This window comes from Chlorocebus sabaeus, chromosome 1 (genome assembly GCF_047675955.1).
Source record: "Chlorocebus sabaeus isolate Y175 chromosome 1, mChlSab1.0.hap1, whole genome shotgun sequence".
Classification (NCBI taxonomy): Eukaryota; Metazoa; Chordata; class Mammalia; order Primates; family Cercopithecidae; genus Chlorocebus; species Chlorocebus sabaeus.
The window spans coordinates 79,644,226-79,670,091 of NC_132904.1; the positions used below are offsets into that span (position 1 = coordinate 79,644,226).

At 42.1% G+C, this 25,866-nt stretch overlaps 1 protein-coding gene across 4 annotated transcripts in view; it reads right to left on the reverse strand.

Annotated features, from left to right (window-relative positions):
* The window catches only part of RAB30 (RAB30, member RAS oncogene family), a 99,543-nt gene extending 73,688 nt beyond the window's left edge, over positions 1 to 25,855 (reverse strand). The window contains exons 1-2 of one of the 4 annotated variants that reach the window (XM_038005416.2): positions 25,637 to 25,855; positions 4,901 to 4,952 (exon numbers count right to left, since the gene is read on the reverse strand). The gene's annotated coding sequence lies outside the window, so the exon portion shown is untranslated. Of the gene's footprint in view, positions 1 to 4,900; positions 4,953 to 25,277; positions 25,512 to 25,636 lie in introns of those variants that run through there. The other 3 variants (XM_038005414.2, XM_008020309.3, XM_073019862.1) reach the window with 3 other exon arrangements.
* Positions 25,856 to 25,866: the final 11 nt, after the last annotated feature.

A 25,866-nucleotide genomic window follows, 5' to 3' on the forward strand; every position in this document is an offset into this window, starting at 1 on the left:
ATGTCAGGGCAACAAGCCAAGGAAAGTCTTGAATATATGATCCTATTAACACTAATGGAAGACAGAGCAAGGTAAAAGAAAAAATAAAGCTCCCTGCCTTGACTCTTGACTACACATACTTTCCCAAAATAAACAGCCAGCAATTATTCTTTTAATGTTCCTCCTCTATTCACCCATAAATCACTGCTATGTATAAACCTCTTGCTGATTTCAAAGGATGGTTTTTTTTTCTTTCAGTCTTCCTCTTTTTGATTGCTAACAATGAGTTCTAAAAAGGGCTGAGGGTGCTTTTCCACCATCCCTCAGTAGAGCATCTCCATTTACAAGTACAATACACTCCAACCACACACTTCGTCGTCATACTGTTACTTATAAATCACAAAGTTGATCTAGAGATTCTGCCTTTTCTCCTTTCCTCTAAAGAAGCAACTTGGGGCTGGGCATGCTGGCTCATACCTGTAATCCCAACACTTTGGGTGATAAGAGGATGGATGGCTTGAGGCCAGGAGTTTGAGATTGGCCTGAGCAACATAGCAAGACCCTGTCTCTACAAAAAATAAAATGATGCCCACTTCTCTCCACAAGGCCCCGTATGCCCAAAAATGACATGGAGTCACAAATCTCACCCTCTCCCCAGGCACCCTGCTCTAGACATACTGGCCTAGAAGGTTTAAAAAAAAAATCCCACCTCTAATCCCAGCACTTAGAGGCTGAGGCAGAAGGATTGCTTAAGTCCAGGAGTTCGAGACCAGCCTGGCAACATAGTGAGATCCTTAAAAAGTAAGAAATTAGCCAAATGTGGTGGCACATGCCTGCAGTCCCAGCTACCCAGGAGGCTGAGGTGGGAGAATCACTTGAGCCCAGGAAGTCAAGGCTGCAGTGAGCCGTGATACATCACTGCACTCAGCCTGGGCAACAGTGAGACCCTGTTTCAAAAAAAAAAAAAAAAAAAAATTCCTGAATATCATAATGTTCATTTCCAAGCTCTTTATAAACCAGAAGAGAGACGAACACTTAAAATCTGAATTCTTTCCCTAACTCAGTAGGTAAGCTTTTTCTTTTTCCAATAGTCAGAGGACGCAGACAAACATTGGCCCCTCTGCTGACCTTTCTATGAACCTCAAAAAAAATCTCTTTACTTCCCAACCTTGTAGTTGTCTTTGCACGTTTTCTAGCCAATCAAAATGAGTTTAACGTTAGCCTGCATCCTTGTTTGAGAGGTAACGAGCCTGCACTAGGTTCATGCTGTCTGAGCTCTGCGACCTCCAAGGAAAGGTCCTGTCACAGCTGCTCGCTGATTCCAGGCCCAAACAGCCTCACCCACCGTCTCTCCAAATCCCATTGCTGTAAGTCCTGCTGCTGTGCCCCAGCATGTCCCTGAGTGGCTGCACTCCACCCTTCTTAGATGCTCTGCCCTTCTCCGTGCTGGAGCATGTGATCTGGAGCATCCACTCAAGCTCGAAAAAGAATCACATGGTTAAAAAGAATCTTTTTAAAGTAGGTAGATAATTAATGTAAAGAAGGGCAGACTGCCTCTACAATAAGATAAATCTGGCCGGGCGCGGTGGCTCAAGCCTGTAATCCCAGCACTTTGGGAGGCCGAGACGGGCGGATCACGAAGTCAGGAGATCGAGACCATCCTGGCTAACCCGGTGAAACTCCGTCTCTACTAAAAAAAAAAAAAATACAAAAAACTAGCTGGGCGAGGTGGTGGGCGCCTGTAGTCCCAGCTACTCGGGAGGCTGAGGCAGGAGAATGGCGTAAACCCAGGAGGCGGAGCTTGCAGTGAGCTGAGATCCGGCCACTGCACTCCAGCTCGGGAGACAGAGCGAGACTCCGTCTCAAAAAAAAAAAAAAAAAAAAAAAAGATAAATCTGATATCGCCTTGTTTTGTCTCTATAAAAGTCCTTGCAAACTATTTATTAATGTTTGCAAAAAGATGCCGGGCCTGGTGGCTCATGCCTGTAATCCCAGCACTTTGGGAGGCCAAGGCAGGCGGATCACGAGGTCAATAGATCAAGACCATCCTGGCCAACACGGTGAAATCCCCGTCTCTACTAAAAATACAGAAATTAACTGGGTGTCATGGCGTGCGCCTGTAGTCCCAGCTACTCGGGAGGCTGAAGCAGGAGAATTGCTTGAACCTGGGAGGCGGAGGTTACAGTGAGCCGAGATCGCGCCACTGCACTCCAGCCCGTCCACAAAGCGAGACTCCATATCCAAAAAAAAAAAAAAAAAAAAAAAAAAAAGGAGACCAACATGTGCCTGGGTTTTTTTTTTGGTTTTTTTTTTTTTTGGAGGGGGAAAGGGGAAGCGGGCAATTTTTTTTTTTATTGTTTGTTTGTTTGTTTTTTGAGACAGGGTCTCACTCTGTTGCCCAGGCTGGGGTACAGTGGCGTGATCACAGCTCACTATAGCCTCAACCTCCTGGGCTCAAGCAATCTTCTCATTTCAGCCTCCCAGGTAGCTGGGACTACAAGGTATATGCCACCATGCCTGGTTAATTTTTTTTTTAATTCTTTGTAGAAACAGGGTCTCACTATGTTGCCCAGGCTGGAACATGTACCTTTTGAAGGAAAAGTTCAATAGAAAATTTGAGGTGATTCAAATAGGCTTTGGAAAACATCTTGGCCAACTTATTGATTATTATCAGGCATCTTTGGAAATAACTACACATTAATTATCCAAAGAGACTATTACTCTTTTAATAGTGTACAATCATTTTAACAGTAAGAATAAGAATGGTACAACTATTCTCACTCCTCAAAGTAGAATTGGCCATTCCCCTTCCTTTTGGGGCCCACAGTACCCTATATAGATTTTAATAATGGGGCCAGGCATGGTGGCTCATGCCTATAATCCTAATGCTTTGGGAGGCTACGGTGGGAGGATCACTTGAGCCTAAGAGTTTGAGACCAGCCTGAGCAACATAGAGAGACTTCGTCTCTACCAAAAATAAAAAATTAAAATTAGCTGGGCATGATGCTACATGCCTGTAGCCTCAGTTACTTGGGAGGCTGAGAATTGCTTGAGCCTGGGAGGTTGAGGCTGCCCTGAGCCATGATTGAGCCACTGCACTCCAACCTGGGCAACAGAGTGAGACCATGTCTTAAAAAGAAAAAAAAAGACTTTAATAACAGGACCTGGACCACTTTATTTACTTATTTGTTTGCATGATTGTCTCTTAACACCCCGCTGCCCTTACTACCCGCACTATAAGAAACTTGAGGTTCTATAAGAACCATCAAATTCCTTCCTGAGCCCTAGTATTTGTTCAACAGACTGTCTGACACACAAGTACTTCATAACAACAGGATGATGGAAAAGGAGGAGAGGGGATCCCTGCAAATGAAAAGGGGAGAGGCAGTAAGAGTTTAAGAAGGCAGAAGCTGAATTTGTTTTATTCATTGTTACCTGGCCTGCAAGTATTGTTTAAATGGACTGAAAAAACTAAATGAGCAGTAGTACCAAGGCATGAAATTATAGAGCTTTGTTTTAAAGTGATAAATATGATCCTTCATCAATTCTAAAAATACTTTTTCTTACATTTCTGACAGGCTGGAAACTAGGATGCATTTTATAATGGCATCTTAGCATTTTGTGATATTATTAGGAACCTCATTTTCGTTTTCTCAGTGGTACATAAAATAGTTGTACATGTTAGAAATGATGGTGACACAGATTCCATGAAATGCAATCATTTGTTGTGGCTGTGGTAATAAGGGTTGGAAAGAGGACTATAAAATTGAGCTAAATTTTCCACAAGAGTAGAAACTAAAGGAGAGGTTGAGCCTTTTTAGTGGATGGCAAATAGGGTGACTTAAAAAAAAAAAAAAAAGATAGGCCAGGCGCGGTGGCTTACGCCTGTAATCCCAGCACTTTGGAAGGCCGAGGCAGGCGGATTGCCTGAGCTCAGGAGTTCGAGACCAGCCTGGGCAACATGGTGAAACCTTGTCTCTATTAAAGTACAAAAAATTAGCTGGGCGTAGTGGTATGCGCCTGTAGTCCCAGCTACTTGGGAGGCTGAGGCAGGAGAATTGCTCGAACCCGGGAGGCAGAGGTTGCGGTGAGCTGAGATCGTACCACTGTAATAGCCTGGGCAACAAAGCGAGACTCTGTCTCAAAAAAAAAAAAGATAAAGTTTCGCCCTGTCACCCAGGCAGGACTGCAGTAGCATGAACACGGTTCACTGCAGCCTTGAACTCCTGGGCTCAAGGGATCCTCCCACCTCAGCCTCCTGAATAGCTGGGACTATAAGCACATCACCACAGCTGTCTAATTTTTATTTTTGGTAGAGACAGTGTCTCACTATGTTGCCCAGGCTGGTCTCGGACTCCTAGGCTCAAGCCATCCTCCTACCTCGGCCTCCTAAAGTGCTGGGATTATAGGTGTGAGCCACCACACCTGGCCAAATGGGGCAACTCTTCATCTCACAGTGATTTACCTTCACTTCACTAGCAGCAGCCCAAGAGGGGCTCCCAGTGGCCACAGCTATACTAAATCACCCTGCTCTTCTGGCCACTGCTGATTGATCTAGGGGTGGTCACAGGATCCAAACTGGTCCAATCATTACTGATTGAGATTTTTTTTACTGGAAGCCAATGTGAGTGTGGGTCAGTCCTCTCTGGTGGTAACCACAGTAAGATTTAGTGTTCTGGAACAATCCATGGCCATGCTCCTTGCGATGTAGGAGAGAAGCAAAGGCAAGGGATGAAATCTTAACAGCTTTTGAGTCCCTGTGTGGTTCAAACTAGCTAGGTGCTCACCGAACCCATTTTGTTTTCTTCCTGGGCAAACAGGCCTTTCTCAGCTGTTATTGGTTCACAACTAAATTATGGGGTCACAAACTAAATTATAATCGATAGATTGAGGACAGAAATGACATAAGCCACTTTCAGACCTGGCCCATGGAATCCTTCCACGTGAGGTCCTTCTTCCATCTCCTTCTCCGTCTGCAGGTTAAAAGGAGGAAAGCTCTAAGAACAGAGGAATCACAAGATGGAAGGAGGCTGGGTGCCCGAAACATTAAAGGCAGCCTAGCCAGGAATAACCATGTTGAACTGCTGTACACACAAGAAATAAACTTCGTTTGTATTGAGCCACTGAAATTTGGGGGCTGGTAGGGAAGTTACCTGCTCTAAAACCTCCTGGTTCCGGCTGTACCTGTTCTTTTCATGGTTACATAAAATACGTCAGTATCCTTCCCACAAATTCCCTCTTTACCCCAGTTAGAGTTGGGTTGCTTCCGTCCATAACTTAAAGAGTTCTAACACAGCCAGGAAGAAGGAAGAGCTATCATTTGAAGTGGCAAGAAGGTGGAAGTAAGCAATGATCCCTAAGTGTCTAAGGAACACCTAGAAAATTTGTCAGAACAGGGTAATAATTCCAACAAACTGATGACAGTCCACAAAGACCCTTTTCACTTTCCAAGGGCTTCTAGCTTTAAACTCATAAAGCACTTACAGTAAAAAAATAAAAATAAAAATAAAAAATACCCTCTTCCCCACTCTCTCTTCATTCTCAGAAGCATGTATGAAGTTGTAATAGCCCTGAAGTAGGGCTTACCTACTAAGATACCTTCAGGAGTTCTCAACCATCCAGAATTCTAGCAAGTGAGATATACCTCATTTATCATACATAGCCAGCTCTGCTGTCCCCAGAATTTATTGGAAAATGAATCACACATAGCTCTAAGAACTCAAATAATTACTCTGGGGTAAACAGTTCTGGGTATGAGTGTACAACCCTGGCTCGAGTTTTCAAAGATAAATATTCAACAATCACCAAAGCTTCTGGTAGCATTTACAATACCATAAATGAGATTACAAAAATAAACAGGAGAATGATGCCACGAATGCCTCCTTGAGCAATAATCAGGTTTGCCAGGAACTGGAGACCAGTGATGACAGAGCAGGCCTCCTGCTCAATTTCCAGAAACATTTCTCTTTGAGCCAAATTTAGTCTTTAAGAACAAGCTCTGGCATCTGTAAAACACGCTACAGGCTTGTTATAAAGCCCATTTATACTATATATTGAGTTATGTGACTCAGAACAGCAGCATGAAACTGGGATTGTCATCAGTCCTTCATTTTCAGCAATAAAAACAGGCTCAAACAGATCAAGTGCTCACAGCCCCAGGATTTGTGACTTCAGCCAAGACTTGAGCTCTGACCTCGGATCCTCTATCCATTTAACTATAGCCCAAACTATGGAATACCAGGGAAGAGAAGTGGCCTGGCTAGAGGAGACTTTTCCCCACTGCCGTAATTCATCAACCCATGTTGGAAGCTAGTTTTCCATGTTGCGTGCAGCCATGTGTGGGAACTTAACAGCAAGGGCTAAAGGGCCTGAGAGAGATGTCTGGCCTGCCTCCAAAGCCAGCTGGGAAAACATTCCCTGACAAGACACTGTGCCCACAGGGGACCTTGAGAGAAGGAGGAGTCTGAGGCAGAAGATTAGAAGTGCTGAGCCTTCCATGTGATCCTGTCATAATCTTATAGTTCAAGGCCTCTAAGAACCAGGTGACAAGGTCTCTCAGAGCTGCAAAGATAGAATCTGGAGCAAATGAGCCGAAGTTTTCCTTTGTTGGGGAGGGAGAGGGGATCCACTACAAACCTAGCTGACCTCAGTCAGCATTCTCTCAGACGATTTTTATGAGCCACTTCTAAGACAAACTGCCCAGATCAAACACGCACACATTGCCTGGGAAAAGAGAAAGTGGGGTACAAGGCAGTATTAATATATTAATGTTTTAGTAAAAAAACGTTTATCCCTGGGAGCTGGTGATCTACCACCTCAGAGGGAAGACAGGGAATTGGAGCTGTCCTTCGGTGTGTCAGAAAAGTTGAAGAGCTGGCCTCCCCTAACTATCATGAATTCCCTAGGCTCCACAGATGAAAGGGAGGCGTCTATGCCCTGTACCCTGGTGTGGCTCCTCCAGAAATAGAAAGTCTAGTGTTTTGAAGGAGCACGAAGTAGAGGAAGGGGCCTTAAACCACTGCTTAGTCTCCTCCCAGCTGTGACCTTAAGCAAGTCACAACCTCTTTGAGCCTCAGCTTTTGTAGTTATAAAACAAGGATAAGAACACCTGCATTACAGGATTGTGGGGAGGATCAAATAAAATTATAAATGCAAAGGGTATAGCACAGCTGCTCAATTAATGGTTAGTGCCTAACTTTTGCCCCTCAACCTCCACTTCAATTTCTTAGTATTGAAATTGTATATTTAGTAATTCTAATCCTTAGTAACTCAGCGGTACTTAGTAATTTTGAGAAAATCACATATATTACCCAGTGTCTTGGCAATTTCACTTGCTTTTTTGAAGCATAACCATCTGTGACTTTAGTTGTGAGCATCTCCAATAACTTTGGACCCTTGAGTCTCTTACTAATCTGCTCTGTGCTTCCTAAATTCCTTCCAAAAAAAAAAAAAATCTAACCCACAGGTCCCTTTTTAACCTTATAATCTTTCTCTAATCCGGAAGAGATTCTAAACTTTACAGATATTTGGCATATTGCTGGGCACTTAACTGTCATATGTGACTAAATTTTCCACAAGACTTAAAATAGAAAGTTTGCCAAAGCTCTCACGACTTTAATAAATACGTGACCAAGTGTTACGGTTGATGCCTGTAATCCCGGCACTTTGGGAGGCCAAGGTGAGCGGATCACTTGAGGTCAGGAGTCTGAGATCAGCATGGCCAACATGATGAAACCCCACCTCTATTAAAAATACGAAAGTTAGCCAGGAGTGGTGGCGTATGCCTGTAATCCCAGCTACTCAGGAGGTTGAGGCAGGAGAAACGCTTGAACCTGGGAGGCGGAGGTTGCAGTGAGCCGAGACTATTCCACTGCACTCCAGCCTGGGTGACAGACAGAGGGAGACTCTGTAAATAAATAAATAAATAAATAAATAACATGCTTATGACCATATGGACAACAGGAAGGATGAGGTTCTTGTGGTCTTCTTCATTATCTTCCTGGAGTCATTTCTTCTTAACATCCTCTCGTCCTAGACAGGGTCAGGTGCCCCTCCTCTATGCTCCAATAGTTGTCTGTATGTACACTGCCAGCATTATGACCATACTGTATGATAATCATCTCTTTTACATCTCTTTCATTAGCCTATAATCTCCTTATAGTCAAAAACAGTGTGCTGCCGAATCTTGATTGCTACTACCCATGAGCACGGTACCTGGTATAGAATAGATATAAAATTAATGTTTGATGAATGAACAAATTAGGTTTTCAGATCTGGGAGAAACTTTAGAAATAACCTGATCTAATACAAGCCTTCATTTCACAGACAAGAAAGCTGAGCCTGTCCCTGGTCATCTAGGTGGCTAGGAAAAACAACATTAACAACAACAAAAAAGAAAGTTGAGGCCACGCATGGTGGCACACATCTGTAGTCCTAGTTACTGGAGAGGCCAAGGAGGAAGGATCACTTGAGCCCAAGAGTTTGAGACCAACCTGGGCAATAGAATGAGACCCTGCGTCTACAAAAAAAAAATACAAAAATCAGCCAGATGTGGTGGTGTGCACCTGTAGTCCCAGCTACTCAGAAGGCTGAGGTGGGCAGATTGATTGAGCATGGGAGGTTAAGGCTGCAGTGAGTCGTGATCATGCCACTGCACTCCAGCCTAGGCAACAGGATGAGACCTTGTCTCAAAAACAAAAAATAAAAAAGAAAGAAAGAAAAAGAAAAGAAAGCTGAGCCTCAGAAATGTAAGGTACCCTCAAAAGCAACAATAAGATGGCAAGTGGTAGCAGCCAGGTGCCATTTTGACTGTAGTTCAAAAGCAGACATCACTTGGCACTCAACTCCAAGGAGAAGCACGTGGCTTAGTGGACACAGCATGGGCTCTACAGGAAAAGTCTTGCTCCTGCCACCTACCCGTCATGTGATTTTGGACAGGTTACTTCCCCTCTCTGAGTCACAATTTCTGCATCTGCATCTGTTAAATGGAGCTAATAGCTCCAGAGTTGTTAGGGTTATTAAATCTGCCAACATACATAAAGTGCCTAGCATAGTACCTGGCACTATGTAAATATTTACCGAATGAATCATGAATGAGTACCTGTCCAGCACACCACAACTTCATGAACCTGGTTTAGACTTTGCTTTTAGGTCTCTGACCACAGTAAAGACGGCTGGGACACCCACAATTATAGAACCATGAACTTGGAGATTTGTTCCTTGCAAGGACCAGGCTTTAAAGCATGTCTATAACTTCGCTCACTGTTCCCTTCCCCTGAGTTGCCCTTCTCACCTTCCTCATTGACACACAAATTTTATCCATCTTCTGTTGCACAGCCAGATCTACCCTGTCTCAGAGGCCATTTCTAACACTTACTACTTCTCAGTCCTTCCTGTCTCACTGATCACTTTCTACCAAGTAGTAAAGGAGTGCTATGATTTGAATGGTTTGTGTCCCTTTCAAAATTCATGTTGAAACTTAATCCCCAATGCATCTGTATTTAGAGGTGGGGACTTTAGGAGGTAATTAGGCCTTGAGGGCTCCATCCTCATGAAGGGATTAGCACCTTATAAAAAGGGCTTGAAAGGGTGAGTTGTCCTTCTGTCCCTTCTAGTATGTGACCACACAGCAGTCATGCCCTTTGGAGGATGCAGGAACAAGGCATCCTCCAAAGGGCACAAGAGTAGAAAAGCAGAGGGTAGCCTTCAGCAGACACCAAGCCTACTGGTGCCTGGATCTTGGACTTTCCAGCCTCCAGAACTGTGAGAAATAAATTTCTGTTGTTTACAAATTACTCAGTTTCACGTATTTTGTTATAGCAGCACAAATGGACTAAGACATAAGGTGTGTCTGTTTGGTTTTTTAAATTGGGGTAAGATATACATAACATAAAATTTACCATCTTAACAATTTCTAAGTATACAGTTCAATAGCGTGAAGTATATTCACATTGATGTGCAACCAATCTATAGAACTTTTTCATCTTGTAAAACTGAAACTCTACACCCACTAAACAGCTTCCCACTTCTTTCCTGCCCCCAGCCCCTGGTAGCCACCGTTCTACTTTCTGTTCCTTTGTGTCTGACTACTCTAAATATCTCATATAATTGAAATCATACAATGTATTTTTTTTTGTGACTGGCTTTTATTTCACTTAGCATAACATCTTCAAGGTCATCCATGTTGCAGCATGTGTCACAACTTCCTTCCTTTTTAAAGCTGAGGAATATTCCACTGTATGTAAATACCACACTTCGCTTATCCATTCATCCTTCAATGGGCACTTGGGGTGCTTCCATCTTTTGGCTATGGTGAATAATGCTGCTAGGTAAACACCTTAATAATAAAGATGTGTTTCAACCATCTCTATAGTTCTCAAGGTGCCTGACATGTGATGGGCTCTCAATAAATACTTATCAAGTAAAAAAGGACTCAGTTTTAAAGATTATAAGGTGAAAAAATGAATCATCTTCCACATAAAATTGCAAATTGTCCTGCAGAAAAATCACACAGCACAGGCTCTTCAGTAAGACAGTCTTGATTTCTGGTCCTGAATCTGCCTCTTAGCTAGTCATATGATCTTAGGCTTGCTACTTCAGTTTTCAGAGAATCAGTTTTCTCATGTGATTTTTGCCAAAATTAAATGATATAACATGTTAGCATAGTGCTTGGCAGGTCATAAACTAAAAAAAAGTTTGCCAATATTATTATTACAAAGTTACAGAATGAAAGTAACTTACTATACTTGCATTTTGCTTCCTGACCATAATTTTAAAAGCAAAAAGCATGCAGAATTCTAAGACCAAACAATTTGTGGCAGGTAATAGTCAAAACAGGACAGTCCCACAGCAGTAACAGTAAGTACAGATTTGTATCACTGAATTTGGAATCTTGAGTTATACAGCCATAGCTCCTCCAGAAGGTAGACATTTTGTGACTTCAAAGGGACAGGCTTAAATGTTACACTACGGATCTTCTTACTCAGCAAAATAGTCCTTCTGATATCTCAGAAATGTTTTAAAATCCCGATCACTTGAGGGTTTTGGTTTTTTTTTAGTGCTAAATCTATTTTGAATTTAATCATTCATATTTTGAGGCTGTTAGCAAAAAGATGAAAAATAGATATTTATTACTATTTCAGACAGAAGTATATATTTTAATCTCTCTCAAAAGAAATTGAGCTCTCTATGCCACTTCCAATTCCTGTAGGACATGAATTCCTTTTCAGGTTGCTACCTAAATTTTCCAGGCCAGAAACATTCTTTCCAATGTTAGCTCTTAGAAAGCAAAGTTCTTGAGTTTTGGAAGGAAAAGCTTATTCAAGTTTCTTTTGTCTGCCAAAACAATTAACATTTAACATGGCTAACTAAAATAGCTCTCTGCAACAAAATCAGAAACTGGGTGTTGGGTTGAGGGAGAGGAAAGGGAAGAAAAGGTCAGAGATAGTTGCCCAAATGCTAGTACTGGCCCCAAAATAGCCCAGATGGAAAGTGACCATTACCTCTAGCTTTCCTAGGACAATCACAGCTTCACACAAATTTAACACTGTACTGAGATGATTTGTTAAGTGGATAACTAAATGTGATTTGATGTGTGTACTTTTAGAAACTTTGCAATTAAATGAATTTATGAATAAGAGAGAAAAGTATTCGTCAGACCACGAATTCCAATTGTGGATTCAGAACAATACTGTCACCATATGCCACAGGCCAATTTTAATTTGGCTCCCACATGATGGCTAAGAGCTACTGTTGGCTTTGCCCATCCCACAATGCCAGCCTGTACTGGGAATCACACCAGGTGACAGGCACCATGCTGAGACCTGAGACTTGTTTTACCCTTGCAGTAAACCTTGTGCTCTAAGTATTGGCATCTCCCCTCTTACCATCTTTACCTCTTTATTTTTAATTAATTTCAGACTTAACAAAAAGCTTCAAGAAAACTACTAATTACCCTTCACCCAGATTACTCAAATGTTAATGCTTTACATTTTGTTTATCATTCTTTATCATTACATTATCTTTATCATTCTCCCTCCGTGTATGGACATTTCTTTACCCTGAAATACTTAGTATTTCCAAGAAAACAAGGACAGTCCTTGTGTTTCCATGGTATAATTATCAAAATCAGGAAATTAAAATTCATCCTATACTATTATCTAATCTCAATCCTTATTCAAACTTCACCAATTGACCAAATAATGGCCTTTATGGCAAAAAAATAAAAATAAAATTTTTCTGAGATTCAATCCAGGATCATATGTTGCATTTAGTTTTTAATGTGTTTTTAGTCACTTTAAATCTAGAACCATTCCTCAGTCTTTGTTTTTCATGACCTTTACCTTTTTGAAAAATACAGAAAAAAAAAAATTATGTAGACTGTTTCTCAATTTGGGTTTATCAGATATTTCCTTAGCTATTTCTGATTAGATCAGGTTCTGTATTTTTGGCAGGAATGCCACACAAGTGACAATGTAAACTTCTCAGATGTTGATTTGTCCCATCACTGGTGTAAACTTGGATCACTTAAAGTGCTGTCTGCCATGTTTCTCCACTGTGAAGTTACTATTTTCCTTGTAACTTGTAATTTCCTTGTAACTATTTTCCTTGTAATAAGTACCTTGTGAAGAAACATTTTGAGACTAGACATCCCCTATCATAGTTGAAGAACCTGAGTCTCAGAGTAGTTATGACTTGCCCAAGATCATGCAGCATGAAAATGCCATAACACAAATTTAAACTCGTTTGTAGGCTCCCACACTTGGGCTCTTTTTAAAGCATCCCTCTGTCTCCTGACCAGCCACCAATGGCTAAAGCAGCCTTCTCTAATGTCTTTTTGAGACAGTTTCACTCTGTTGCCCACGTTGGAGTGCAATGGCACGATCTTGGCTCACTGCAACCTCTGCTTTCCAGGCTCAAGTGATCCTCCTGCCTTAGCCTCCCAAGTAGCTGGGACTACAGGCACATGCCACCATGCCCAGCTAATTTTTGTATTCTTGTAGATCTGGGATTTTGCCATGATGCTTAAACTGGTCTCAAACTCCTGGGCTCAAGTGACCTGCCTGCCTTGACCTCCCAAAGTGCTGGGATTACAGGTGTGAACCACCGTGCCTGGCCTCTTTCCAGGGTTTCTGTGTGCAAAATCGAATATATTTTCTTATCCCCAACTTATTTCACAAATATATAGTGTTCTGCAGCTTTCTTCCTTCTTTTAATATATCCTTACAGATTTTTCCGTATCTGTACTTAGAGAACACCTTAATTCTTGTTTGCAGTTTCATAGTTTTCCCTTGTGTATACATACCCATTTATTTAACCAGTTCTCTACGGATACACACTTAGTGTTGTTTCCAATTATTTGCTATTAGCAACAACAATGCAAGGATTGTGCTTTCTTTTTACATTGGTTTCAACAAGTGATATTCTGTTCCTGGTCCATCACGATGCAGTGTGGAGTAGCAGGAACCAAGTAGCAGGACCCGCTTGAGTTCATCAAAACTGGGTTTTCATCTGGCCACCTGTGCTAACTAGGTATATGACCCTGGGAAAGTTACTTGTAGTTTCTGAGCCTTCATTTCGTCACTTGTAAGTGCAAAATCTCACCTACTTTATCAGATTGCTTTTGGGGCCAAATAGATAAGACAGGCTCATAATAGCTACATTTGGGACAATTTGAATATCAGAAAGCATAAGGTTGAGGGGGAAAAAAGGCAAGAAGATTAGTGATAGATTATAATACATTGTGAGAAAAAGAAACCATGAGTCCAAGTGATATTTTTAAAAAAAGGGGGGTTGGGGTGAGGGTGGGGACAGGCATGGTGGCTCATGCCTGTAATCCCGGCACTTTGGGAGGCTGAGACGGGCAGATCACTTGAGGTCAGGAATTCGAGACCAGCCTGATCAACATGATGAAACCCCGTCTTTACTAAAAATACAAAAATAAGCCGGGCATGGTGGCATGTGCCTGTCATCCCAGCTACTCTGGAGGCTGAGGCAGGAGAATTGCTTGTACCCAGGAGGTGGAGGTTGCTGTGAGCCAAGATCGTGCCATTGCACTCCTGCCAACCTGGGCAACAAAAGCAAAACTCCGTCTCATTAAAAAAAAAAAAAAAAGTGGAGGGGTTGGGGGTTGGGGGCTGAAAGCTAATCTATCAGATAATAAATATAGAAGGAAAGAGAGAATTAGAAAATCATCCCTTCATAAATACCAATTGACCTAGGCCAGGATTATCAATAGATGTTAAAACTTTTGAATTAAAGTTATTGAGGAACAGGATACTCAAACAATCTCAAGATATCACCTCATGGATAATTTTATTAATTACAAAGGGAAAAGGTAGCCCTTTCAATGGAGAGATCTGGCAATACCACCTCAACCAAATGATCAAACCTCATGTCACCAGTGACGTTACACTCTGATATTAGGTGTCACCGATGATGTATGGGGAGGGATAGAACATCGCCTATGAAGAATTCTCACCACAAGTGTTTAACTTCAATCTAACAATGAGAAAACAATCAGACAAATCCAATTCACAAGACGACAAACTTGGAATCTTCAAAAATTTCAATATCATAAAAGGCAAAAAAGGCAAAGGTATTGTGGTGGTTAATTTTAGGTGTCAACTTGACTAGATTAAGAAATACCTAGAAACCTAATAAAGCATTATTTTGGAGTGTGTCTGCAAGAATGTTTCCAGAGGAGATTAGCATGTCTCAGTGGACTAGGTGTGGAAGATCCACCACCAATGTTGGTGTGCACCATTCAATCTGCTGGGGGCCTGGAGAAAACAAAAGCAGAGAAAAGGTGAATATGTCAAGCTGTCTGCTGGAGCTGAAATACACTACACTCTTCCTCTCCTGTCCTTGGACAACAACTCCAGGATACCTGGCCTTTGGACTCCAGGACTTAACACCAGCAGCCCCCCAGTCTCTGGGTCTTCAGCCTCAAACTGAGCATTCCACCGTCAGCTTCCCCAGTTTCCGAGGCCATTCAACTTGGACTGAACTAAGCTACCAGCATCTCAGGGTCTCCAGCTCACAGACAGCCTGTCATGGGACTTCTCAATCTCCATAATCACATGAGCCTATTGCCCTAACAAATCTCTTCCCATCTCTCTCTCTCTCTCTGTCTATCCATCCATCCATCCATCCATTCATCCATCCATCCATCCTATTGGTTCTGCCTCTGGAGAACCCTGACTAATACAGGTAATATGCTATATTAAAGGAAACTAAAGAACACAACTGTATTGTGTAAGTAGTCTTGATAAGATTCTGGATCAGAAAAATTTTTTTATGTTATAAAGGACATTGGAATGACTGAGGAAATCAGAAAAATATTATGATTTCCAAGTAATGGTATTGTGATTACATGAGAGAATGTCCTTGTTCTTAGGGGATATGTGCTTAAGTGCCTAGAGACAAAGTATGGTGATATCTGCAACTTACTTTCAAGTGGTTTAGAGAAAGTATCTGTGTCTGTGCATGTGTGTGTGTGTGTGTGTGTGTGTGTGTGTGTGTGTAAAGACAAAAGCAAATTAATCCAGATAAAAGGTGCATGGAATGTTTTTTGTTCGTTTTTTGTTTTTTTCAGTGGGATTTTTTTTTTTTTTTTTTTTTTAAAAAGATGGGGTCTTATAATGTTGCCCAGGCTGCTCTTTAATTCCTGGGCTCAAGCATTCTTCCTGTTTCTGAGTAGCTGGGACTACCAGTGTGCACCACTGTGCCTGGCTTCACTGTACTATTTTTGCAATTGCTCTAAAGGTTTGAGAGGTTTCGAATTAAGTTGGAAAAAGAATCAAATAAAACATAAACCACCTGGCACCCAGTAGATGCTATGACAGTTTACATTATGGCTTCAGTGAACAACAGGTCTACAGAAAACTCTTCCCCCGTGCCTGAAAATAACATGAATCATCTGAAAGTAAATGCCACCAGACAGTCCTGCCTTCATGAAGCTTATATTTTCAATTAGAAGGCAAGGCAAGAACAGGAAGCAGCTAGAGAAACAGTATAGTTTTGGTTTCAGAAAGCCTACCTAGGGTCTACATCTGCATTTTTCGGAGTGAGAGGGAATGGCTAGGCCATGTCAAAAAACAAAACAAGTTTACTTAACCTTACTAAAATTTGCTTCCTCATTTGTATGTAAAAAATTGAACTAAATTCTACTGCCTAGAATTGAGAGAATAAGACAGCATCCACAATGCAACTTTGTAGTGCATCTTTTATTGAAGACTCTCATTAAAAGATACTAGTTTCCTACAATAAAAGTGGTGAAGAACGAAAGCGCCCAGATGGTTCCACCTTTATTTTCCTAAGAATACTCAGCACAGGACCTTGCATTTAGCACACAAACACTGGTTGAAGAACTAACAATTAGACAACATGAGAGATAATTCCTTTAAAAAAGTCATTCAGCCTATACAGGCCACTGGAGTTAAAGGAAAGACTAGTGTGAACTGGCTCAGTTTGAGACATGAGCCCTTTGACAACAGCATATATTTATGTGCACATAAATTTGCCAAAGCCCTTTTATATACATCATCTCCTTTGAGCCCCACAATAATCCCCATTTTATAATAAAGAAACTGAGGCTTAAAAAGATAAGTTGTCGGCGGGGTGTGGTGGCTCACGCCTATAATCCCAGCACTTTGGGAGGCTGAGGTGGGCGGATTGCCTGAGGTCAGGAGTTTGAGGCCCACCTGGCCAAAATGGTGGAACTCCGTCTCTACTAAATATACAAAAAACTAGCCAGGTGTGGTGGTGGGCACCTGTAATCCCAGCTGCTCGGGAGGCTGAGGCAAGATAATCACTCAAACCCAGGAGTTGGAGGTTGCAGTCAGCTGAGATTGTGCCACTGCACTCCAGCCTGGGTGACAGAGGAGGACTCTGTCTCAAAAACAAAAAAAGATAAGTTATCAATGTAGCAAACAGCTCAAATTTTTTGTGTGCTCCACCCAGCCACAATGGCTAAAGAGTGAAAATAATTCACGGCTGCGATCCTCACAATCTCTTCCCCAGGGTTCCTGTTAGGGCAGAGTGACTCACTGATGGCCACTCCTAAGCTCACACCTGCTTCTCTAAAGAAAAATGCCAAAATCTGCCCTTTGATTGCTTCTGCTGAAATTCAGAAAAACGAACACTCGTGCCTTTTAACCACCTGCTTCAGATATTTTAAAAGTAGAGGTTAAATTCTCCCTTTGCAATGTGGTTGCATGACTGAGATGTAGAGGAAGTGAGCAGAAGATATTATTTTCATTTCAAGGTTGATGACGTCCACATTTTAGTGAAGTTAACTAACCATAACTAGAAAATAAAATTTTTCTGCAGAATTCTCTGGGGAAAACTCTTGACTGCTTCATTGTTTCAGTTCACTTTTTAAACACTGTACTGTGTTGCAGGCAGGGATAACGTATTTCTCTCTTCCAGGGATTTCTACATTATTTATACATCAACCTTTATTACCGCCATCACAAAAACGAGCAGGAACTCCGTAATTCAATTTTTGCCCCCGTTCTGTTCACCCTTCACAACTAGCTTCCCTTAATAAAAGAGTTCAGCCCAAGTAGCTAATGGACTTGGCAAAGGTATGTAGAGTTAGCCCTCTCAACATTGCTGACAAGAATTTAAATCAGGGGGCGATGCTAGTGTCCTTGGACTCAGCATCTCTACCCCCGGAAAGATATCTTACAGAAATATTCCCACAAATTCATAACAAAATGAGGTACTCCAAGGCTCACTGTGGCACAGTTCCCAACAACCATTAAAACAGGTAAGTTGGAGCAATATGCAAATACATGGGGGAAATGCCCAAAATATATTAAGCAAAAGAGAACAAGCAGAATTACATGTATTACAATAATATGGTTAGTACACATATAAGGAAAAATGATAGAAGAATACACATCAAAATCTGAAAGTTGACTATCTTTGTGGGTAGAATTAAAGAGGACTTTCCCTATACAGTCCATCTGTTTTTCTGTAATGAATTTTAACTAATCGTATGTTCTTTCTTTCTTTTCTTTTCTTTTTTTAAGACAAGGTCTCAAGATCAGGGCTCATGGCAGTCTTGACCTCTGGGGCTTAAGGGATCCTCCTGCCTCAGCTGCACCCCACCCGGCAGCTGGGACACAGGAGTGCACCACCACACCCAGCTAAACAATACAAAAATATCTTTGTATTTTTTTAGAGACAGAGTTTCACCATGTTGCCTAGGCTGGTCTCAAACTCCTGGACTCAAGCAATTCGCCTGCCTCAGCCTCCCAAAGTGTTGGGATTACAAACGTAAGCCACTGCGCCCAGTCAATCTTATGTCAATTCTAGAATCAAAAAACAAATGTGAGATATATATTTATGTACCTTTTCCCTTCGATTTGGAAACAGCTAAAGTTCCACTTGCATTACTCCCTCTAGTAATGTCAAGCATAGAGTGCCAGCTGTAGAAGTTTCCAGTCACAGAATACAGGATTGTATTTAGAAAGGATATAAAACATCACTTACAATGTACCAAAAGGTGGTATCCCAGCTCATAGGCTCCTGAAGCAGCCCTTGATGTATTCTAGCTTTGCTATTACATTCCTGAAGACAATATTCAGGAACACCAGCTGATCAAATACCAGTATCTACAACATGTCAGGTTAAACAAATGGAATCATTATCACATCCAAGAAAACTAACATTGTTACTGATTATCTACTATGTAGCTCCCATTCAAATTTCCCCAATTATCCTGAAAGTGTCTTTTGTAGCTTTTTTTTTTAAGTCCAGGATCCAATCTAGGATTACATGTTCCATTTGGTTGTCATACCTCTTTAGTCTCCATTAATATAGATCTGTCGCTCATACCTTTCATTTTGTTGTCTTTCATGCATGACATTTTTGAAGATCACAAGCCAGCTATTTTGCAGTATGTCCCACAATCTGGATTTATCTGATTATTTATTTATGGTTAGATTTTTTTTTCTTTTAATAGAGACAAGAACTGGGTAGAGTGGCTCACACTTTGGAAAGCTAAAATGGGAGGACCACTTGAGCCCAGGAATTCAAGACTAGCCTGGGCAACATAGTGACAGTTTGTCTGTACCCAAAAAAATTTTAAATTAGTCAGGCATGGTGGTGCACACCTGTGGTCCCTGCTACTCAGGAGGCTGAGATGGGAGGATCCCTTGAGCCCAGGAGGTAGAGGCTGCAGTGAGCTGTGATCATGCCACTGCATTCTAGCCTGGGCAACAGAGTTAGACTCTGGAAAGAAAGAGAGAAAGGAGAGACAAGAAGACAGGAAGAGAAGGAAGGAAGGAAGGAAGGAGGGAAGGAAGGAAGGAAGGAAGGAAGGAAGGAAGGAAGGAAGGAAGGGAGGGAGGGAGGGAGGGAGGGAGGGAGGGAGGGAGGGAAGGAGGAAAGAAGGAAAGAAGGAAGGAGAGAGAGACAGAGTCTCCCTGTGTTGCCCAGGGTGGTCTTGAACTCCTGGGCTCAAGTAATCTTCCTGCCGTGGCCTCCCAAAGTGCTAACATTCCAGATGTGAGCTACTATGCCCAGCCCCATGGTTAGATTTAAGTTAAGCATTTCTGGCAAAACTTCTACCCCAGTGATGTGTACTTCCCATTGAATCAGGTTGTGTACTTACACTAAATTATCTTTTTCCTCATTTTGTCACTGTGGATACTAAACAAGCATCATCCAATAAATAAAATGTTTAAAAGGATAAATAATGTTAAAAACAGCTACCGTGAGCACCAGTTATACCAAGCATAGTGTCAGACATTTAAAACACATGATCTCATCATGTGAACCTCACAAGAGTCTTACAAAGAAACAGAGGCTCAAAGAGATTAAGTAATTTGCTCAAGGACACACACATACTGATAGAAAAATATGTGCATGTACATATGAACTCCAGCACATAAACATGCACACGTATACAATTCAACATGATCTCAAAGGTTCCTGGTCTTCCTGAGGACCTTTCAGGGATGAGGACCTTTCAGGGATGAATTAAGAACTGCTATATTAGGCTAATCTTGAGGAGGCCTACCTAGTTCTCAAAAGTTGGCTTCCTATAGGGAAAAAACTAAAAATAAAACTGTGGTCCATATTAAATTCCTCCATACTTGGAAATGCTCTTATTTGGAGATGGATCACATTTCCACCACAGCCAAGAAAATAGGGCAATGGTTCCCTAAATTATTACATTATTCTGATGTTTCATTTCTGTAACAAAATGAGAAAAAAACAATTCAGAGAATTTTTCATAAAGCTAAATATATTTTCTATGAGATAAAAGTGAGGAGGCATTTTCAATTTACTATAGAAAAATAACTATTGTTCACAGTACATTCAATTTTATTTTTTGTAATTTTACTTTTCTATATAATTCAAAAGTCTGAGACCCATTGATTTAGGGAACTCTATGCAATTAGAATGATTTTTTTTGAGAAACTAACTTGAATAAAGGAAGTTCAGCCCAAAAAGAAACCAGATCTGAAATATTTCTGAATTTCCCTAAAAGTGATCACAAAATATTTCAAAAGCTGAAAGTGTCAAGAATACTTTTTGTTTTGAGACAAAGTCTCACTCTGTTACCCAGGCTGGAGTGCAATGGCACCACCTCGGCTCACAGCAGCTTCCACCTCCGGGTTGAAGTGATTCTCCTGCCTCAGCCTCCTGAGTAGCTGGGACTACAGGCGTGCACCACCACACCCAGTTAATTTTGTATTTTTAGTAGAGATGGGGTTTCACCACGTTGGCCAGGCTGGCCTCGAACTCCTGACCTCAGGTGATCTATCCACCTCAGCCACTCAAAGTGCTTGTATTACAGGTGTGAGTCACTGTGCACAGCCTAGAATACATTTTAATGGGTCTCTTAAAAGTATTTTACATTTGGCATCTGTATTATTACTAATAGTCCTCTTCCAATGTGTTGGTATTTCCTGCTTCTAAATAGGCCCTTAGTGACTTAGGTTAATTCACTCACTCTACAAACATTTAGAGTCCCTAATTTGTGTGAGGCATTCTGTTAGGTGCCTGGAAACACAGTCTGGAGAGCTTTTGCTTGCCTTCATGACTAGGGTCAAAGGTGTGGATGCCTCCCGCACCCGTCACCCCCACCTCCCAGCCTAGTATTGCCAAAGTACCTCCTTATACATGATTATTTATGTTTGTCTCCCTCAACTGAGTGAATTCCTCCAAAGTAAACAGTATCTTATTCAATGTTGTTTTCCTAGCATAGTGCATGGAAAACTATTATAATAAATAAGTAAATTGAGTATACTGTTGTTTTCCATGCTGGGGATAAGTATAAATTAGTGGAATAAATTGTACAGATGAGGAAACTAAAGCTCAGGAAAAAAATGTAATATGTCCAACATCATACAGCTAATAAATAAGTAGTGCCCAGTGTGAGAAACCCTCATCCAGAGCTCTCTTCTACTCCATCAGGCCACATCCCACACATGGACAGGAAGAGTGAAAGATCTTAGATGTCTTCCAGGAACCTCAAACTCAGCATGTCCAAGGGTCCTCCCTTCTGGAAAACAAAAAGATCTGGTTCCCATTCAGTGTTCTCTTTCCCTGAAAACGTCATCCCCAGTTGCTCAAGAAAAAACTCAAGTCATTTCATGACTCCCTTTTCTCCCTATTCCCCCATCCAATCAATCAACAAATCTTATGAATTACAATTTTCAAACTTAGTGTCGGCCAGGCATGGTGGCTCATGCTTGTAATCCCAGCACTTTGGGAGGCCGAAGCAGGTGGATCACCTGAGGTCAAGAGTTCGAGACCAGCCTGGCCAACATGGTGAAACCCCGTCTCTACTAAAAATACAAAAGTTGCCGGGCACGGTGGCTCACGACTGTAATCCCAGCACTTTGAGAGGCTGAGGTGGGTGGATAATTTGAGGTCAGGAGTTTGAGAGACCAGCTTGGCCAACATGGTGAGACCACATTTCTACTAAATATACAAAAATTAGCCAGGTGTGGTGGGTGCCTGTAATCCCAACTACTTGGGAGTAAGACTCTGTCTCAAAAAAAAATAAATAAATACAAAAGTTAGCTGAGCATGGTGGTGGGCACCTGTAATCCCAGCCACTAGGGAGGCTGAGGCAGGAGAATCACTTGAACCTGGGAGGTGGAGGTTGCAATGAACCGAGATCGTGCCATTGCACTCCAGCCTGGGCAACAAGAGCAAAACTCCATCTCAAAAAAAATAAAACAACAACAACAACAACAACAAATAACTAGTGTCTCTCTAAACCCTCTGTCACCACTCTAGATCTAAGCACCATTATCCCTCATACAGACAACAAAAATCATTTACTGCTTGGTCTCTACACATTGACTCTGACCAAGTCTTCCCTTCAATCTCCTCTACTTAACAGCCAGGATAATACTTTAATATCATCCTACATATGCCATTCATCTAGTTTATTAAAGCCGGGCTAGGTTCTCATTACCCTTAGGATAAAGACCAAAATTCACCTGTAGCTCAGAGAACTGCCTACTCTCTAGCCTCTGCCCACCTCTCCAGTCTCATTCTTCATTCTAGTCTTTCTCCTCTTGCTCTGTCTCTAACTTCCTTTCAAATCCTCAGGTTCACCACTCTTCCCTTTGAACTTTGAACATGAAGTTCCCTCTGCCAGAGACCTTTGTCCCACTATAAGCATCTCCCACTGCCATCCTGAATTACTGCTTCCACTTATCCTCCAAGTCTCTTCAAGTGTCACTTCCTATAGGAAATCTTTCTTGATAACCCCAGACAAGGGGAAAGTACCATGTCAGGCACTCCTACTCAACTCTTATGGAAATGGCATTCATCACACTTGCAATTATTTATTAAGTATATCCCCTATTCGAATATAAGCTCCATGAGGTCAGGGGAAGCATTTCTTCTCACTGATGTAGCCAGAGTGCTTAGCATATGGTAGCTGCTCAATCAATATAAATTGTCAGAATTATAGGTTGGGGCCATATTATAGAGGGCTATAACATCAGTAAACCAAAGAGCAAGGATCATTATCCCTTTGCAAATAAGTAAACTGAAGCAGAAAGAAATGAATAGTTATTTAAAGTCACAGAGACAGCAGTGATGAGGCCAAATCTAATGCTGCATTCAGCCCATTTCTCCTCCCTGGGACAATAAAAGAAATCTTGGTGAGTAAGGAAGTATTTCAGAAGAAGAAAATAAGTTATGAGAAGATGCTGCATAAAAGGTCTAAGAGGACAGCTTCTGAATCTGCCTGTCACACTAGTTGCCTCCAGATGGATAGCAGTTAGACTTTCCACACCTAGAAGAGCACTGCTGTTACATAAACAAATATAGCCACTATCACACTCCTCCCCTTAAGAGAAGAGTATAAAATAACAAACTTCTTTCCTGCACAAAGGAGAAGAAACCGGGTGGGGAGTGGGGGTGGGGGGCAGTGGAACTGTTGTCCTCCAAGTATCTTCAAAAAACCAAACGGGCAGTTTGGCCACCTGGATTGCACAGGGAACAGGAAAGAAGAGGGGGTAAAGAACAGCCTTCCCACCACCAGCTGCAGCAAGGATGAGGGGAAAAAAATGTATTATATAAGGCAAGCCATTTGAAGACTACTTATGCCTTGGGAATTATGAGAACATTTCCTGTAGAGCATTTAAAAACCTGGCTAACCCACAGGCAGTTCCTAATACAGGTGCCAGTGAAAGGAAAAGTGGCATGAGCCCAACTGCAGCATTTCATTGTTCACACGCTGCTGGGGCTAAATTATGTCTGTCACAGAAACTACAAACCAGACCAGGGGTCAGGCTCATTGCTGCTCATCCTGCCAAGCACAGATTGCAAGAAACAGAAAAGGCAAAGAAATTCTCCTCAAAGAGGATTCAGCAAAAATATTCACATAGTCTACATCCACCCAGGAGTTCCCATGTGAAGTGAAGGAGGACCAGGGAGGGTGTCCTGAGATTGGAGAGAGATGGAGAGAAACAGATGTGATATGCTGGTGATAAGGGAGGGATTTTGAAATACAAAGGAAAACTGTAAACTGAATATGGAGAGATATGGAAATAAACAGAATTTCAAGAGATGTGGGTGGGGTGGGGTGGGGTGGGGTGGAGGGAAGAAAGGAAAGTACAGGAGAGAAGGGTAGGGTGTACAGAAGAGCAGAGAGTTATCAACAGAGAGACATAGAGGCAAAGGCTGACTGTTGATCTTTTCCCAAATCCAAAAGCTGCTCATTGGCATCCCAATAAATCACTCCACTACAAAGCCCATACAATGGACTGTCCTTTGCATTCAGCATCAAGCAGCGTTTAACGAAATATCACATAGCTACAACTTTGGAGACCTAAGGATCTGAATTTAAAATGAATAAAATTGGCTTAGCAGCAGAAGACAACCAGTAAAGACTTTCCCTTATGTCTGACTCAGCTATGAAAAGGTTTAGCATTCTAGAGTTAAGCAAATACTCTGGCATTTCTCCTTCTTTTGACATTCCAAGAGGGGGTGTGGTTGACCCCAGGTCCATTCATTTCCAAGGTTGTAGATCTCTCAGCTAAGACTGGCCCCATCTGTTGTGGAGCCAGCCAACTGTTTATCTCAAAGTAACATATTTATTGCCTTAATCATCCCTATAACTCTTACAAGAGCATCATATAAGTCAGAATGCTTTCTGTCCTGTTAAATGTCAGTTCGTTTTAAAAAACAACAATAACAAAACAACTACTATGCTCCTTGGTTCCCCTGACCAAAATTACTCGTCCATGGTCACCTTTCAGTAATGCCAAATGAAGGTTAACAGCGCTTCTAACTTTCCCTTTCTCTAATGTGTTAAAAGGAACCCGGCTTCCCTAATCGATCTCTTCAAACCGTTATTTGTGAGTAGTGACTATGCCTCAGGAAACAGCAGCTCATTATGGTACCATTGTCAGTGGCAAAGAGCCTATGCAATGTAATTTAAAACGCACAAGCACAAATCTGTCGGCTCCACTTCCCAACAATCTTGAATCCAGCAGTCGGAGAACGGAAAACATTTAACAAAAACGCTGCTTCCAGCAGCCTCAGAGAACCTTCGTCAGACACGTGAAATGTTTCTGACTGGCACGGAGTGCACCATTAAAGGACACTGTCACCTCAAATCAGCAGAAAAGGCGAGACAAACGACATAGACAGACACACATATAATAAAGTCCCACAAAACTTAAGCACGTTCATCTTAAAAATTAATAACTAGTGCTCGTCCAAGCGGCATACAAATGTTCTAAAGTAGTGCGACCACATTAAATCACTGTCTCCATTTCTCCCCACGCATCACCCCTTCCCACTCAAACCTCAGCTCTCGGGCCATGTGTGACAGGACTGCAGTCCCCCACCTCTGCCTTCCTCTGATTTTCCAAGAGCACTCCCCAACATCCTTCCTAGCCCAGCCCCCTCTCCCCGTCTCCAAAAGGTTGAGAGGAGTTGCGACTAGGGAATTGGCAGGCACCCGTCCTCTGGCGGGGGAAGGTTGCTGGAGTTGTTCTTTGCAGTGACCCAAATTGCACAGAGCTTTTCCCCTTAGCAGCGCCTGCGAGCCTCTCCCCAATCCCCCCCACCTCCCCACCGCTCAGAGCTTCCCAAAAGAAAACCTTGAGAACTAAGCGGGAGGAATAACTTGGTAGAAGCATTTGAATAAATCACTTCAACTCACCTGGTTTGGGATTTTTCTCCCCACCCCAGGCATAAACAGAAATGATGTGCGAATGAGTCACGTACGCAAGGCAAGGTCTGCGATGTCCTGAGTCCAAGGGCTGGAGTCAGTCCCTGCCCTGGTGCTGCTGCTACTCTTAGCTCAGCTGGAGCGAGCGGCAATCGCAAGCCCAGCAGCAGCAGGGGGTGGAGAGACCGTAGCACAATGAATGCAGTGGGGCTTTTGCAATG